This window comes from Myotis brandtii, unplaced genomic scaffold, assembly GCF_000412655.1.
Source record: "Myotis brandtii unplaced genomic scaffold, ASM41265v1 scaffold536, whole genome shotgun sequence".
In the NCBI taxonomy this organism is placed as follows: domain Eukaryota; kingdom Metazoa; phylum Chordata; class Mammalia; order Chiroptera; family Vespertilionidae; genus Myotis; species Myotis brandtii.
In genome coordinates, this window is record NW_005369967.1 from 2,968,257 (window position 1) to 2,981,703 (window position 13,447).

Sequence of the window (13,447 nt, forward strand, 5' to 3'; positions counted from 1 at the left end):
TTTTGAGTTTATTCTTGTATATGGTATAAGTTGGTGGTCTAGTTTTATATTTTTGCATGCATCTGTCCAATTTTCCCAACACCATTTATTGAGGAGACTGTCTTTACTCCATTGTATGCTCTTGCCTCCTTTGTCAAATCTTTGTCAAATATTAATTGAGCATAATGGCTTGAGTTGATTTCTGGATTCTCTGTTCTATTTCATTGATCTATATGCCTGTTCTTGTGCCAGTATCAAGTTGTTTTGAGTACAGTGGCTTTGTAGTATAACATGATATCTGGTATTGTGATCCCTCCAACTTTGTTCTTCTTTCTCAAGATTGCTGTGGCTATTCATTTTTGTTTTGTTTTTTTAAAAAATATATTTTTATTGATTTCAGAGATGAAGGGGAGAAAGGGAGAGATAGAAGCATCAATGATGAGAGTAATTGATCTGCTGCCTCCTAAATGCCCCCTACTTGGGATCGGGCCCACAACCCAGGCATATGCACTTGACCAGAATCAAACCAGGGACCCTTCAATCTGCAGGCCGACACTCTATCCACTGAACCAAACCAGCTCGGGTATTTGTGGTCTTTTTTTGGTTCCATATAAATTTTTGGAGTGTTCTAGACCTGTGAAATATGCCATGGGTATTTTAATAGGGATTGTGTTGACATTTTGGGTAGTATGGACATTTTGATGATGTTGATTCTAGCAATCCATGAACATGGCATATTCTTCCACTTTATATTTTCCTCTACCTCTTTTTTTCAACGTCTTATAGTTTTCCAAGTTAAGGTCTTTTACATCCTTGGTTAAGTTTATTCCTAAGTATCTTAATTTTTTTGTTGCAATGGTAAGTGGGATTATTCTTTTAGTTTCTCTTTATGAGAGTTCATTATTGGTGTATAAAAATGCCATCGATTTCTGGGTGTTAATTTTGCTGGCAAGGCTGTAGAGAAAAGGGAACCCTAGTACACTGCTGGTGGGAATGCAGACTTGTGCAGCCATTAAGGAAAACAGTATCGAGTTTCCTCAAAAAATTAAAAATGGAACTCCCATTTGACCCAGTCATCCCACCTCTAAGAATATATCCTAGGAAATCGGAAACACTCATCAGAAAGGATATATGCACTCCTATGTTCATAGCAGCACAATTTACAATAGTTAAGATCTGGAAACAGTCCAAGTGCCCATCAGTAGATGAGTGGATAAAAAAGCTGTGGTACATTTACACCGTGGAATACTATGCAGCAGTAAAAAAAAAAGAAGGATCTCTTATCCTTTGAGATAGCATGGAGGAATCTGGAGAGTATTATGCTTAAGCGAAATAAGCCAGTCAGAGAAAAAACAAGTATCACATGATCTCACTCATATATGGAATCTAGTGAACAGAATAAACTGATGAGCAAAATAGATCTGGTGACATAGAAGCATGGAACATACTGTGAAATCTCAGAGAAAGCCGAGGTTGGGTGGATGGGAAGAGATCAACCAAAGAACTTGTATGCGTATAACCCATGGACACAGACAATAAGGTGGTGAAGGCCTGGAGAGTGGGGGTGGGCTAGAAGGAGTCAATGGGGGAAAATGGGAGACATATGTAATACTTTCAACAACAAAGATTTTTTTTTAAAGAGTTGCTAAGATTTAAAAAACACATAGTGAAGCCATCAAGAGTACTAATGTTGCTAAGAGTGTGAAAGTGCTCACAAAACAACAACCCAAGGCAATTGAATAGGTAGAAAACAGTTGTTGATTGAATCAGCAAAAAGCAGTTGGTGAGAGCATTTCGGAGGCAGTGCTATATGAAAAATTCATATAAGGCTAATAGGGGGTGGTTCCAAAAATTTCAGAAGTGTTTATTTATAGATTAAACAGTACATTAGGAATGTATTGTAGATAAGAAAAGTTAAAATGGAATCATTTTGGGGGGAGGGGGTCTGGAATGGAATAATTCAATTTACATGATTTCTAATGGGAAAGAAATGATTCGGTTTTCAAACAAATCACTTCTTGAACAGCCTTCCATAATGAATTTGATTCGAGAACCAAGGTTCCACTATAATTAGAAATAGTGGTTTATACAAGTGTTAGGAAAAAGAAAGAGAATAGAGACATGATTTAAGAGGGGGGAAAAAGCAGATGGTACAGGTGTGAATGCCGAGGAAGGTAGTAGTGGTGTATTAGATGCAGAGTACCTTTTGCATTGCTCTTTGCAACGAGGGTTGTATCTGCATTGTTCTATCCTGATGGCTTAGTGCTGCGCCTGGCACTTACTGAGCATTTGGGTAGTATTTATTGGGGACATGGGGGCAGGGGATGGGAGACAAATAGAGAAACACTTTGTGCAGAAGCAAAGGCCAAGATGAACTGGAACTGTAGGCACCATATACAAAGAGGGATTCAAGACTCAGTACTTCTTGAGTATAGTATTCTTTTATTTATTTATTTATTATTATTATTATTTGCTAATCCTCACCCGAGGTTATTTTTTTCATTGCTTTTTAGAGAGAGTGGAAGAAAGGGGGGTGGGGGAGAGTGAGAAACATCACTGTGAGAGAGATACATTGATTGGTTGCCTCCCACACATGCCCTGACCAGGGCTGGGGATCGAACCTGCAACCTAGGTTCATGCCCTTGGTTCATAGGTTCATGGTCAGCCACTGAGCCATGCCAGCTGGGCCCAGGTTTGTGCTCTTGATAGGAAATGGAACCTGTGACTCCACTGTGCGCAGGCTGGTGCTCTAACCACTGAGTGTAACAGCCAGGGCTTGAGTCTAGTTTTCTTGAAGGTAAAGGGGAACCCTGTTTTTTGCCTATTCACCAATACCTAAACAATGAGGAAACTTCCAGGTAGGCATTCACTGAGACATCCTATTTTGTGGACGTATTTATTGCCTTGCCTCTTGAATATGAATAAAGTAGATACAATAGTTTTAACCACATCGGCTTCTACTGTCGATTTTAGAAGTAGTTGTTTTTTACTTGAAACTTTAATCACCCCAACTAGAGTGAATTTATTTTGTCTTTTTTTTCCTTTATTGATTAAGGTATTACATATGTATCCTTATCCTCCCGCTGCCCTCCCCCACCCCCCCCCCCACCCCAGGCCCTCACACTGGGGATGGTAGGGAACCTGCTTCCTGGTGTGAGGACTTAGAATTAAAAGCCCCACTGATCTCTCCATCCCCAAACCTCAGGCTGCTCCGCCTGGACATTTCCACATGGGACATCAGAAGAAAAGAGGGAGTCTGACTGCAGCAAGCCCCCTCCCACCCATGCAAGGCCTGCCGCCTCTCTTCCCAGATGGAAAGCCAAGTTCCATTAGGAGACCCGCCTGCAGGAGGCCACCCACCTCGCCGTTCCCTCCCCCGGTGTCATTTCACCTACAGATGATTTGAAAATAGAGCTGTGCACCACTCCGTTCTACGCCCATCAGTTATCATCGGCTTTACAGATGGCTTTTAAAAAATAAATCTTCAGGCCCGTAAAAATGCTCCCCTGCAAGCCCTGGCCTGGTCTCAACTCACAGGCCTGTGACCACCCCCTGCACAGCCCCATAGCACCAGCCACCCCAAAAAACAGGAAAGATAAGGCAGAGAGGAGGCAGCTCGTGGGAAAGGCTCCCTTCCCCCAGGGATCGCTACTCTGCTGTGCCCTCCGCTGAACTATTTGGGGCCTTGGACTTAGACCCTGGGAGCAAAGGTTCAAAACTGGGGGTCAGGAAGGGTACGGTCTTCTCCCTGGCCTGGCCCACAAAGCGTAAAGCCAAAACTGCTTACCCCAACCTAAGCCCCCAAGCCTCCCCTCACCAACTTCCTTAACAGTCTCAAGGCTTAAACAAGAACCCCTAACTTTGGGTTTCACGTGCACAGGCTTATACAAACAAAATAACACTGAGCCTCAGCTACCTGGTTCCATAAATCCTGTTTGGTTGTCCTAGTGACCAAAAGGACCAACAGGAGCAGGTAACGCTGAAGGAATTGAAGCAGCAGAGAGGGAGGGGGACATGATTGAATCTTAAAGCAGGGAAGTCAGTCGTAAAAGCAGAGATCAGCTCGACTTGGGCCAAGGGGGACCCGAGGGGTCCTCTAGGTTCAGGGGACCTGAGTCTATTCCTGACAGTTACTCCTTCTACTGGAAGTGAAAAGAAATACAACTACAATCCTCTACTACCTTTTCAACCAGAAAAAGGAACTTCAGAAAGACCCATGCCCACCCCGGTAGCCTCACAGACCCTCCACTCAGAGACCTGGGTTCCAAACCAACTCTACCCCATTCAGGCTGAGACCTGGTCAAGTCACTTACCCTTCTGAGCCTCACTTGCCCTGTCTGTGAAATGGGGATAGGACCCCACAAGTTGGCTCATGGTGATAAATGGAAAGAAAACCATATGTGAAAGCATAAATGTTAAAAATGCTGAATCTCATGAGCACTTGATTATACACCATCTTGAGTTGTTCCTTTTTACTTCATTTATACATTCTTGTCTCTCAGTTAAAGCAAAGGCTGTGTCTGTACTTCTGGTTAATAGATGAATTCCAAGATCAATCTATCTGGGCTCATTCCGTACCTGGCTTACTGGCTGGTGAACCTTAGGCAAGTTACTTAACCTCTCCGAGCCTCCATTTCCCATCTGTAACAAGAAAAATAACCTTCCTCAAAGGGTTGCTGACCAGATTGAAGTAATCCAAACCAGGCAACCTTCAATCAGTGTGAACTATTAGTCTTATTACTTATTTGGAGAACTGAGACGTTTTTAATAAATACTGGTTGGTTGGTTGGTTGGTTGATATAAAACAAGTAATTCTCCTTTCAGCCCTCCTTCTCCTACCTTCTCTTCCCTTCCCAGGAGGTGAACAGTGTTGACGTTACCTCCTGGATCTTGGACCTGTGAAATGCTTTAAATCAAAATGAGAGGTTTCCTTTAGGAACCCAGGGTACCAGCACCTTCAACCCAGCCCTTTCCTGCTGTGCGGCTGTGAGCCTGTCCTTTCATATCTCTAAGCTCAGGATCTTCATCTATCAAGTGTGATCATCCCACATACCTTACAAGGCTGTTGGGAATGTTAAATGTGGCTGCCAACAGAACACAGCTCACACACAGGTCGTGTGCAAGAGGGTTTCTCTGTCCTCCATTCGCCGACACTGTGGGTGACAGGCCCGGAGAGGACCCTGCAACCTCCCAATGAAGAGTGGATCCCAGCCCAGTAGCCCACTGTAGCCAAGGACCAAGCAGGCAGTTTCCAGGGTAACAGCATCCTCTGCATCTACTTCCCACCTCCATCCCTGGCTGCCTTTTATTCTTCCCCCTACCTCTGTAGTGGGCTAAGTCACCTTTTCCCACTATTGCTAAGCAACCCAAGAGTGGTGCAGCTGCCTCCTGGGGGAGGACCCTGGCCCTCCCCATGCCTCAGACTCTGGGGAAAGCTACCCCTCTTGGACCGCCACCTTGTTAACCCTGGGGATGGCACAGGTGAGAAGCAATCCCAGGCCAACAGGGTTTACAGATGCAGGTCCATGGGGAAATGAGGAAGGCCACCTCTCCTCCCCAACCCCAGCCTTCTGATGATCTATCCTTAAGCAATTTCCAAGAAAAGGGCCACATCACACTCTTTATGAAAGCTGCCCTTCTTGATTATTTTCCTCTTCTATCTACCCCGCCTCACTCACCACAAACCCAGATCCCTGGCCTTGGAGTAGACAGTGAGGGGAGAGAAAGGGGGACGCAGGAATGAGAGGAAGAGGGACAGGGTGGCAGAGGGCATCTGAAACTCCTGTGCGGGCTCTTGCCGCTGGGAGGTGGGAAGACAGGCAATCGTCACTTTCTTCTTTATGCTACTTAGCATTTTCTGAGGGCTTTTTGAGATGTAATTATACCATAAAAGGCAGCTTATGTGTTAATGCATGTGATTAGATGTGTTAATGCATGTAGAGTCCTGAGGACAGTGCCTGATCCTCAGCATGTGCTCAGAAAGCGTGAGAAGCTATCGTTATTATAAGAATTTTTTTTTTTAACTTAAAAAAAAAAAATCCAGTCCTGCTCCTAGCTCTGCGTCTGGGAAGATGACCCTGCCCAGGGGACTGCCACAATTTTTGCTGATTTGTCTAGGAGGGGCTGGAGCTGGACTAGGGCCTTGTCACTCCCACCCATCCCCTCTGTAACCAATGCTGCCATTTGGCGGCTGAATGGGGCACACAGAGGGGGCAGGGTGGGGTCATAGCTTTGGGGCATACGCATTACTACATTGCACTCCTGGTGTCCCACACACTGAGATCCTGCCAGATAATCCCCAGCCAGGACAGGACAGGAGCAGAGGACATGAGAGGGCAGAGAGCACCGGACCAGCCTTTTCCATACGTTCACCTCCCACCTGCTGAGAAGAAAGGATTCTTGGACTTGATGCTCAGCCTAAGGACCAGGGAGAAATCTGGGCCATGTGTTAAGAGGACTGTGGGCCAAAACCGGTTTGGCTCAGTGGATAGAGCGTCGGCCTGCGGACTGAAAGGTCCCAGGTTCAATTCCGGTCAAGGGCATGTACCTGGGTTGCGGGCACATCCCCTGTAGGAGATGTGCAGGAGGCAGCTGATCTATGTTTCTAACTCTCTATCTCTCTCCCTTCCTCTCTGTAAAAAATCAATAAAATATATTTTAAAATAAATAAATATAAAAAAAGAGGAATGTGGGCTTCCAGGGTGCCTCTGAGCCCTGGTTTGCGGGGTCTCCTCCCCCTGCCAATCCCAAGGCTCCTTGCCTCCATCAGGGCCAAGTGTGGACAATTCATACTTAGCAGGATGCCGGCACCTGAGCTGATGGAAACAGAACCCTGGGCTGAATCATGAGTCCGACTGGGGTGACCCAGTCTGGCCAGGACTAAGGAACCAGGTTAAGGGGGTCTCCTCTGCCCGAGGCCTCTCAGGCATGACCCCTCTGGGGATTTGGTGGCCCCAGGACTGCTCTGGTGTCCTTGATGAATAAGCCCAGCTCATGAGCCCGTCCCAGAGATGACCACACTCCTAGGGAATAACAGCAGGGCAGTGGGGAAGGTGCCCTCAGACCACAGCCTCTCGGCCAAATACCAGATCCCAGGAAAGCACTGGGTGGTCACACGTGGGGTTAACTGGCTGGAATGGTCCCAACAACACCTGCACAGAGGTGTGAGGCTCCAGGGCCCCACCTGTGAGCTGTGCAAACAGCCTGGTCTCTCAGAAAGGTGAGAGGTCAGTTCTGGGAGAAACAAACAGAATAAGAAAGAAGGACAAGGAGTGAGAACAATAGGAGGGGTGTTCCCCAGCCCACGGGGCCCTGCAAGCAAGATAGGCAGTTGCCCTTGCTCTGCCCTTTTAGCCTTCTCCCCTCTCCCTTCCCGTCCTACCCCTCCTTACACACACACCACGGCCTGGCTCCCAGGGAAAGCAGAGGCTTCCCAGAAGGAACTTCAATCCTGCCCTTCCTTAGCGATAAAGCTCAAACGCCACCAGCCCTTCACCTTCGCCACCACCACAGGCCGCAGGTCTGGCTCCTGCCCTGCAGTGAGCATGGCATTTGCCTTGGCCACGCTCTGGCCATCATTGATGCAGCCTGTTGTCATTTTCTGTGTCGTTCAGTCCCCTCTCCACCTAAACCATGATTTCCATGACCTCACGTGAGCACAGCATCTGATACTTAAGAGGGGTTCAATCATTGCTCATTGACTGATCCATAAGAAACTACCAACATTCTTACACTATTAAGGAACTAGGGGGAGAAACGGAGTCACTTCCAGCTCTTTCCTGGAGACACACAGTGACAGGACGGGACTAGGGCCATGGCTCAGGCTCGTGCTGCCCCACCCTGGCTCCAGACACATAGGAGGCACCAGGTCTTGTGTGACAAGTCCTCAAGCCAAATTTATGGTTTGTGGCCACTGGCCAGGTGCCCAGCCCCAGTTCTTCCTCAAGAAGATGGAAAGAGGGGGGGCCCAAATCCCAACCACAAACCCCAAACTACAGGACATTCATTGGTCTGACCTCCTCACACTCAGAACTACCCCGAAAGGAAGGACTCATGGGTCAGGGCCTCCTCCCACGCCCACCCCACTGGGAACAGCCTCCAGCTCCTCCTCAAGAATGGAAATGAGTTTCTTCCTCTTCTATTTGAAAAGGCTGGTGACCAGGGATCCTGTAGGAGCCTGCTAGTCTCTTCCTCCTAAAGTCCATCTCCAGTGACCCTGACGGCCCCTCAAGGTCCCATCATTCCTCAAAACTGGAAAGTCTGGTTCACAGAGCGCTCAGGCCTTCTCACACCTGTCTGTCTTAGGCAGCACAGGTGGTCCCCACAGCCTGATGCTCCAGCCCCCCTACTCTCTCCTTCAGGCTTTGTCAATCACTCCGACAACCAGTGGGCACCTGTTCTCAATGCACTCAGGTGGACAAGCTCTGGCAAGAGAACAGCTGCAACAGGTCCTGAAGCAAAGTAAGCTGCTGGGAGGTGGGCAAGGAGGGGAGGGCAAAGACTGCCCCAGCCATGTAACAATAGGGCTTGCAGGCACCCCCAGGTTGTTTCGTTTAGAGGTAATTCCTATTTTGAGGTCATTTTGCCTGTCCTATAACAAGCAAACAAGCACTTTAACGTGCACCTCTTCGTCCTATATATCTAGGAAATAGGGAAAGGCTGAACAGGAATTTTACCGCATTCTACAGTGAAGGAACTGAGCAATCAGAGGTCAAGTGACACTGAATGAGCCAGAGATGACTAAAGGGTCAGAGGTCAAGGATGACACAACTCCCACTCATTCCTAGGCAGCCTTGGCTCCTTCTATGATGGGTTTATATGTTACACCTACCTCAAAGCATATTGGGTAAAAGCCATAAAAATTCTGATTCCTCAAAACTGTTAACATTTATTGAGCACTGGCTATCTGCCAGGTGCTATGCTACACTCCCTGTGTACGTTACTTGGCTTAACTCAACTACATCAGGCAGGAATGATTATCTCCATTTCCCCGCTGGGGTCATCAGGTAGATCACACAGCTCGAGATGACCTAGATTTGAAGCCAATGTGCCCAGAGCATGACTATCGGCAGAGCATGGAGCCAGATACAGCCCCAGGATGGGGTGTTGTATCTGGAATGTAAAGCATTTCATCCCCATCTCCACCCCCCACCCAGAGTTCAGAGGCAAGCATGACACCATTTTCCAATTACTCAGCGATCTTTCCTGACCACCTCTAACAGGCCTGTCTCTGTGCTCGGCACTAGGGATTCGGCAGAGAACAGGGCAGGCTGGGTCCCTGTCCCATGGACACTGGCCAGGGGGGAAGCCAGCAGGAGTCAGAAGTGTGAGGGGCATGAGGACGGACGCCAGAGCCAATGCTCTCTTCTCTCAGGTTTTATTTCTGCCAGACACCGCTCTGCCTGCGGGAGTCCTAACCTTCAAGGCAGGCAGATGTCTGCTCCTCCCCACCTTTGCCGTCCTCCCCACTGAACGGTTAGCTCCTGTGCGGGTCATGCAGTCCAGAAGGAAGTGTAAACAGGGCGGCCTCTCTTCCCGAGGCCGGGCTTAACAACCTGGCTCCACGTGGGTGCAGAATCAGGATCTGGGCCTATTTACAACTATGTTCTTACACCTGCCTGTTTCAACATCCATTAGCTCAACAAATATTGATTAAACTCCTACATGTTAAAAAAAAAAAAACAGGGCTGGCACCTGTGGAAATACACATTCAACCAGGGCCTCCAGGATTGAAGAAGGAAGAGAGAACCACAAAAGCTGCTATTTTACATATCTTCTCCCATCAACCTGGGGCAGCGGCAGGGTGGGGTTGGGAGGGCACAAGGACAGGTCTTAGCTCCTTTTTTTAAAAAATGTTTTTATTAATTTTAGAGGAGGGGTGGTGAGAGGGAGAGAGAGAATGAAACATTGAGAGAGAAACATTGACCGGCTGCCTCCTGCACACCCCCTACTAGGGATTGAGCCCACAACCCGGGCATGTGCCCTGACTGGGAATCGAACCAGCGACCTCTTAAGTGCACAGGTGGATGCTCAACCACTGAGCCACACCAGACGAGCTTAGCTCCTTTTATATAAATAAAAGGCTGACAGAGGTTAAGTGACTTGCCCAAAGTCAAAAGCCTGAAAGTGTAGAGTCAGGATGCTACTCCAAGTCTATAACAGTGGTTCTCAACCTTGGCTGCATATTAGAATCACCTGGGAATCTTTTTAAAATCCTCATTTCTGGGCCTCATCCTCCGGAAATTCTGTTTCTTTGTTACTAACGTTGTGGCCCCACCCCATAACAAAGAAACAATTTCCGGAGGATGAGGCCCAGAAATCAGGATTTTAAAAAGATTCCCAGGTGATTCAAATGTGCAGCCAAGGTTGAGAACCACTGGTCTATGATCTATCCAGCCTGCCTGACACCCACACACACATACATGTAAGGGCATGGGCAAGATCCATGGGGACTACGGCCAACCCAAAAAGATAGGCGTTCAGACCTGCTGCCCCTAGGAAAGTAGCTTTGGCGGCTCAGCCTTGAAGCCAGGAAGACTGTGAAAGCCAGTGAACATCTCTGACCCACTGCATTTTGGGTCTGAAGCCAGGGAGTCCAGCCTGATGAGCTCTGCACTGAAGCATTCTTTGAAGAAGGGACAAGCCACGGCCCACCTGCCACAGGTCTTGAGTCATGCCTCCTGCCTGTGCAGACTTCTACCTGCATGAGTAACAGGCCTCACCATTCAGAGGAAGTACTTCCTTCCGCGTCATTTAATCCAATCCCTGTAGGAGCCCCAGGGTGTTAGCAGGGCAGGAATGCAGCTCCTTTACAGAGAAAACAGAATGGAGGTGCCAGGCACCTGTCTGTCTTGTTCAGCGCTCTATCTGCACGGAGTTGGTGCTCCAAAAGTATTCATTGAATGAGCTAATAAAAGCTGAGAGACTTGCCCAAAGTCTCACAAATAGTCGTGGTTGCACCAGGGCTAAAAACAGGGTCTTTTGCCTCCCCGCCAGTGGCCTTTGTGTCCCACTGCACTGTGTCCTCCCCGCCCACCCCCCACTCTCCTGCCTCCATCTGGAATGGGCAGACTCTGTCCACTTGTCAGCTCTGGTCCCACCCAACGCTTGCTTCCCAGGGTCATCAGGGAGGGTGTCAAAAGCAACCAATTACACTAAGTCTGATTCTCCACAGGTAATACCACTTTATATCCCACTGAGAACTAGGTGAAATCTACAGAGGAGGGAATGGACGCAAAGCAAATTTATGGCAGAAAAAAACTTTGGACCAGATTTTCTGAGTCCAGCCCAAAGCTTGTGCTGTCCAGCTGCTCCCTCCCATCAATCCCACCAAAGCAGGCATTGGCTCCCCTTGGTCCAGAGATCCCGGCAGGATCTGGATGCCAGGCCCAGCTTTCCTACCTCCCTTAACCAACGAGGGACAGGGAAGGCGAAGCTGCCTGCCTCGAACATGGATGCATCCCAGCCCCACCCCACACCAGCCTGGGACTCTGGGCTGGTTAACTTCCCCCTCGGCCCCTCATTCCCTCACCCTCACGTGTGCCCGGCTCACAGAGCTGCTGGGAGTAACAACTGGAACAATATACGTGACTAGATTAGAACAATGCCTGGCACACATCAACCAATGCCAGCTTTTGGAACTGTTGGGTTTGCCCAGTAGATTACCAAATTTCCCAGACCACTCTGTTTCCACACCACCCAGGCCAGAGTTTTATGGAGAGAGAGAGAGAGAGAGAGAGAGAGAGAGAGAGAGGCACTATATAATTTTTCTTCCCAACTATATTTAATATGTTCATTCATTCATTCGATAATACTGAATACCATTGTGCAGGTCCCCTGCTCAGTGCTGAGGAATCAAGAGTTTGTGCTTCCCAGGAACTCAGTCCTCCCACAGTCCTTAAAAGGACCTAATTTCTCATTCTTGGGCAGTCCTGTCACTCCCACCCCTCCTAGGCTTACAGTAAGTAGGTACTCAGTAAATAAGAGTTTCCTTCTCTTCTACTCCCCATGGATGATCCCAAGACATCCACCATCCTAATCCCATCGCTCCTGTCCAAGTTAAAATCTATTCTCAAGAAGGAAGGCTTCACCCTGAAATTTAAAGAGCCCCTCGGCCTTGCCCCCACGGGAATTTCTGTTACCCACTCCCTTCTCTGCTCCACCAACCACCCAATTGTCCCCGGATATAAGGGGGTGAGTGGGGTACTGTCACGGCTCTCCCCAGCTCTCCCAGGGCGGGTAGAGAGGAAGAGAAGGGGTGGTCTTAAGTAACGGCTGTATTTCCAATTAGTCAGCTCGAAGCTGGGGGACGGTGGGATGTCGCATAGGGCTGGGCCCAGCGAAAGCCTGCCTGGGTGTCAGGTCGACTGACTTTGAGGAAGCCCTTTGTGTGTGTGTTTTAAATTACCTCTGCTTGTCTGATGAAGTGAGTAAAAGGGCTTAGGATTCCTGAGTGAGCTAATACAGGATGCCTTTGGCTGAAAAAAAAACTTCAGTCGGCTCCCTAAACTCCCCCCCTTTTAAGTTTAAAAAAGGGAATGAATGTTACCATTTTTGGACATGAGCGTTCTCCCTCAAGCCCAGCCCTAACCGCACTATCCAGAGGGACGCGCCATCCTGTCCCCCCCCCCCCCATTCCCAGATCAGCAGGGGGTGGGGGAATGGGGGTGGGGCGAAGAGGGATGAAACGAGGAGGGACCGGATGGGAGCGGGCAGCGGGGGGAGGAGGGAGAGAGGGGTGTTGAGGGTACGTGGCCGCCTGGGGCAAGACCTCACCGCGCAGGCAGGAAGCAAAGGCAGTGTTGGGGCGCCTTCCCCCCACCCAAAGAGTGGTTTCTGACCTCTTCCTGCCACTGGCCACAGTGCCGGAGTCCCATCGCCAGCTGCGAGCCTAGCTCCGGGGGTGGAGTGCGCACCGGGTGCACGGGGACTGGGACAAGGCTCGGTGGCTAAGCAGGGATCCCCGTGACCCTAAACATCCCCGGGACAACCCCCTGCCCTGAAGCCCCTCAACTCAAGTTGCCTAAATCCGCCTTCTCCCAGGAATGAGCAGGATTCGGAGGCGCAGGACGCAGACTCAAGCCCACCTCCGCTCGCAACTCGCAACCCACTGAGTTAAGCAATAAAACGGTTTGCCGTCCTGACCCCGCCCCCACAGGGCCCGCTGGGGAGCCCGCGTACACCCCCGGCTTTTCTCGGCCCCAACCCCTTCAGCAGGTCCACCTCGAGGCCGACCCGGGGGCAGCTTCCAATCCCTCCGGCGCCCTCCTCCCCCTCGGTCTGCGGGCAGGGGCAGGGAGGCGCAGAGGCGCAGCTTGCCCCTCCAGGTACCCAGCCCAGGGCGGCCCAGGAAGTGCGCTGCCACCGCACGCCATATGGAGAGGCGGCCAGGGGGCGGGGAAGGGAAGGGAAATCGATCCGGAGCCGCAGCTACCGAGCCGGGGGGCTCAGCCCCAGCCTCCCGAGCACT

General features: G+C 49.5%; 1 protein-coding gene across 1 annotated transcript in view; it reads right to left on the minus strand.

Annotated features, from left to right (window-relative positions):
* ACTN1 (actinin, alpha 1) overlaps positions 1–13,447 on the minus strand; it is a gene marked incomplete at its 3' end in the record, with an annotated part of 99,366 nt that overhangs the window by 85,392 nt on the left and 527 nt on the right. The gene's annotated exons all lie outside the window — the stretch shown is intronic.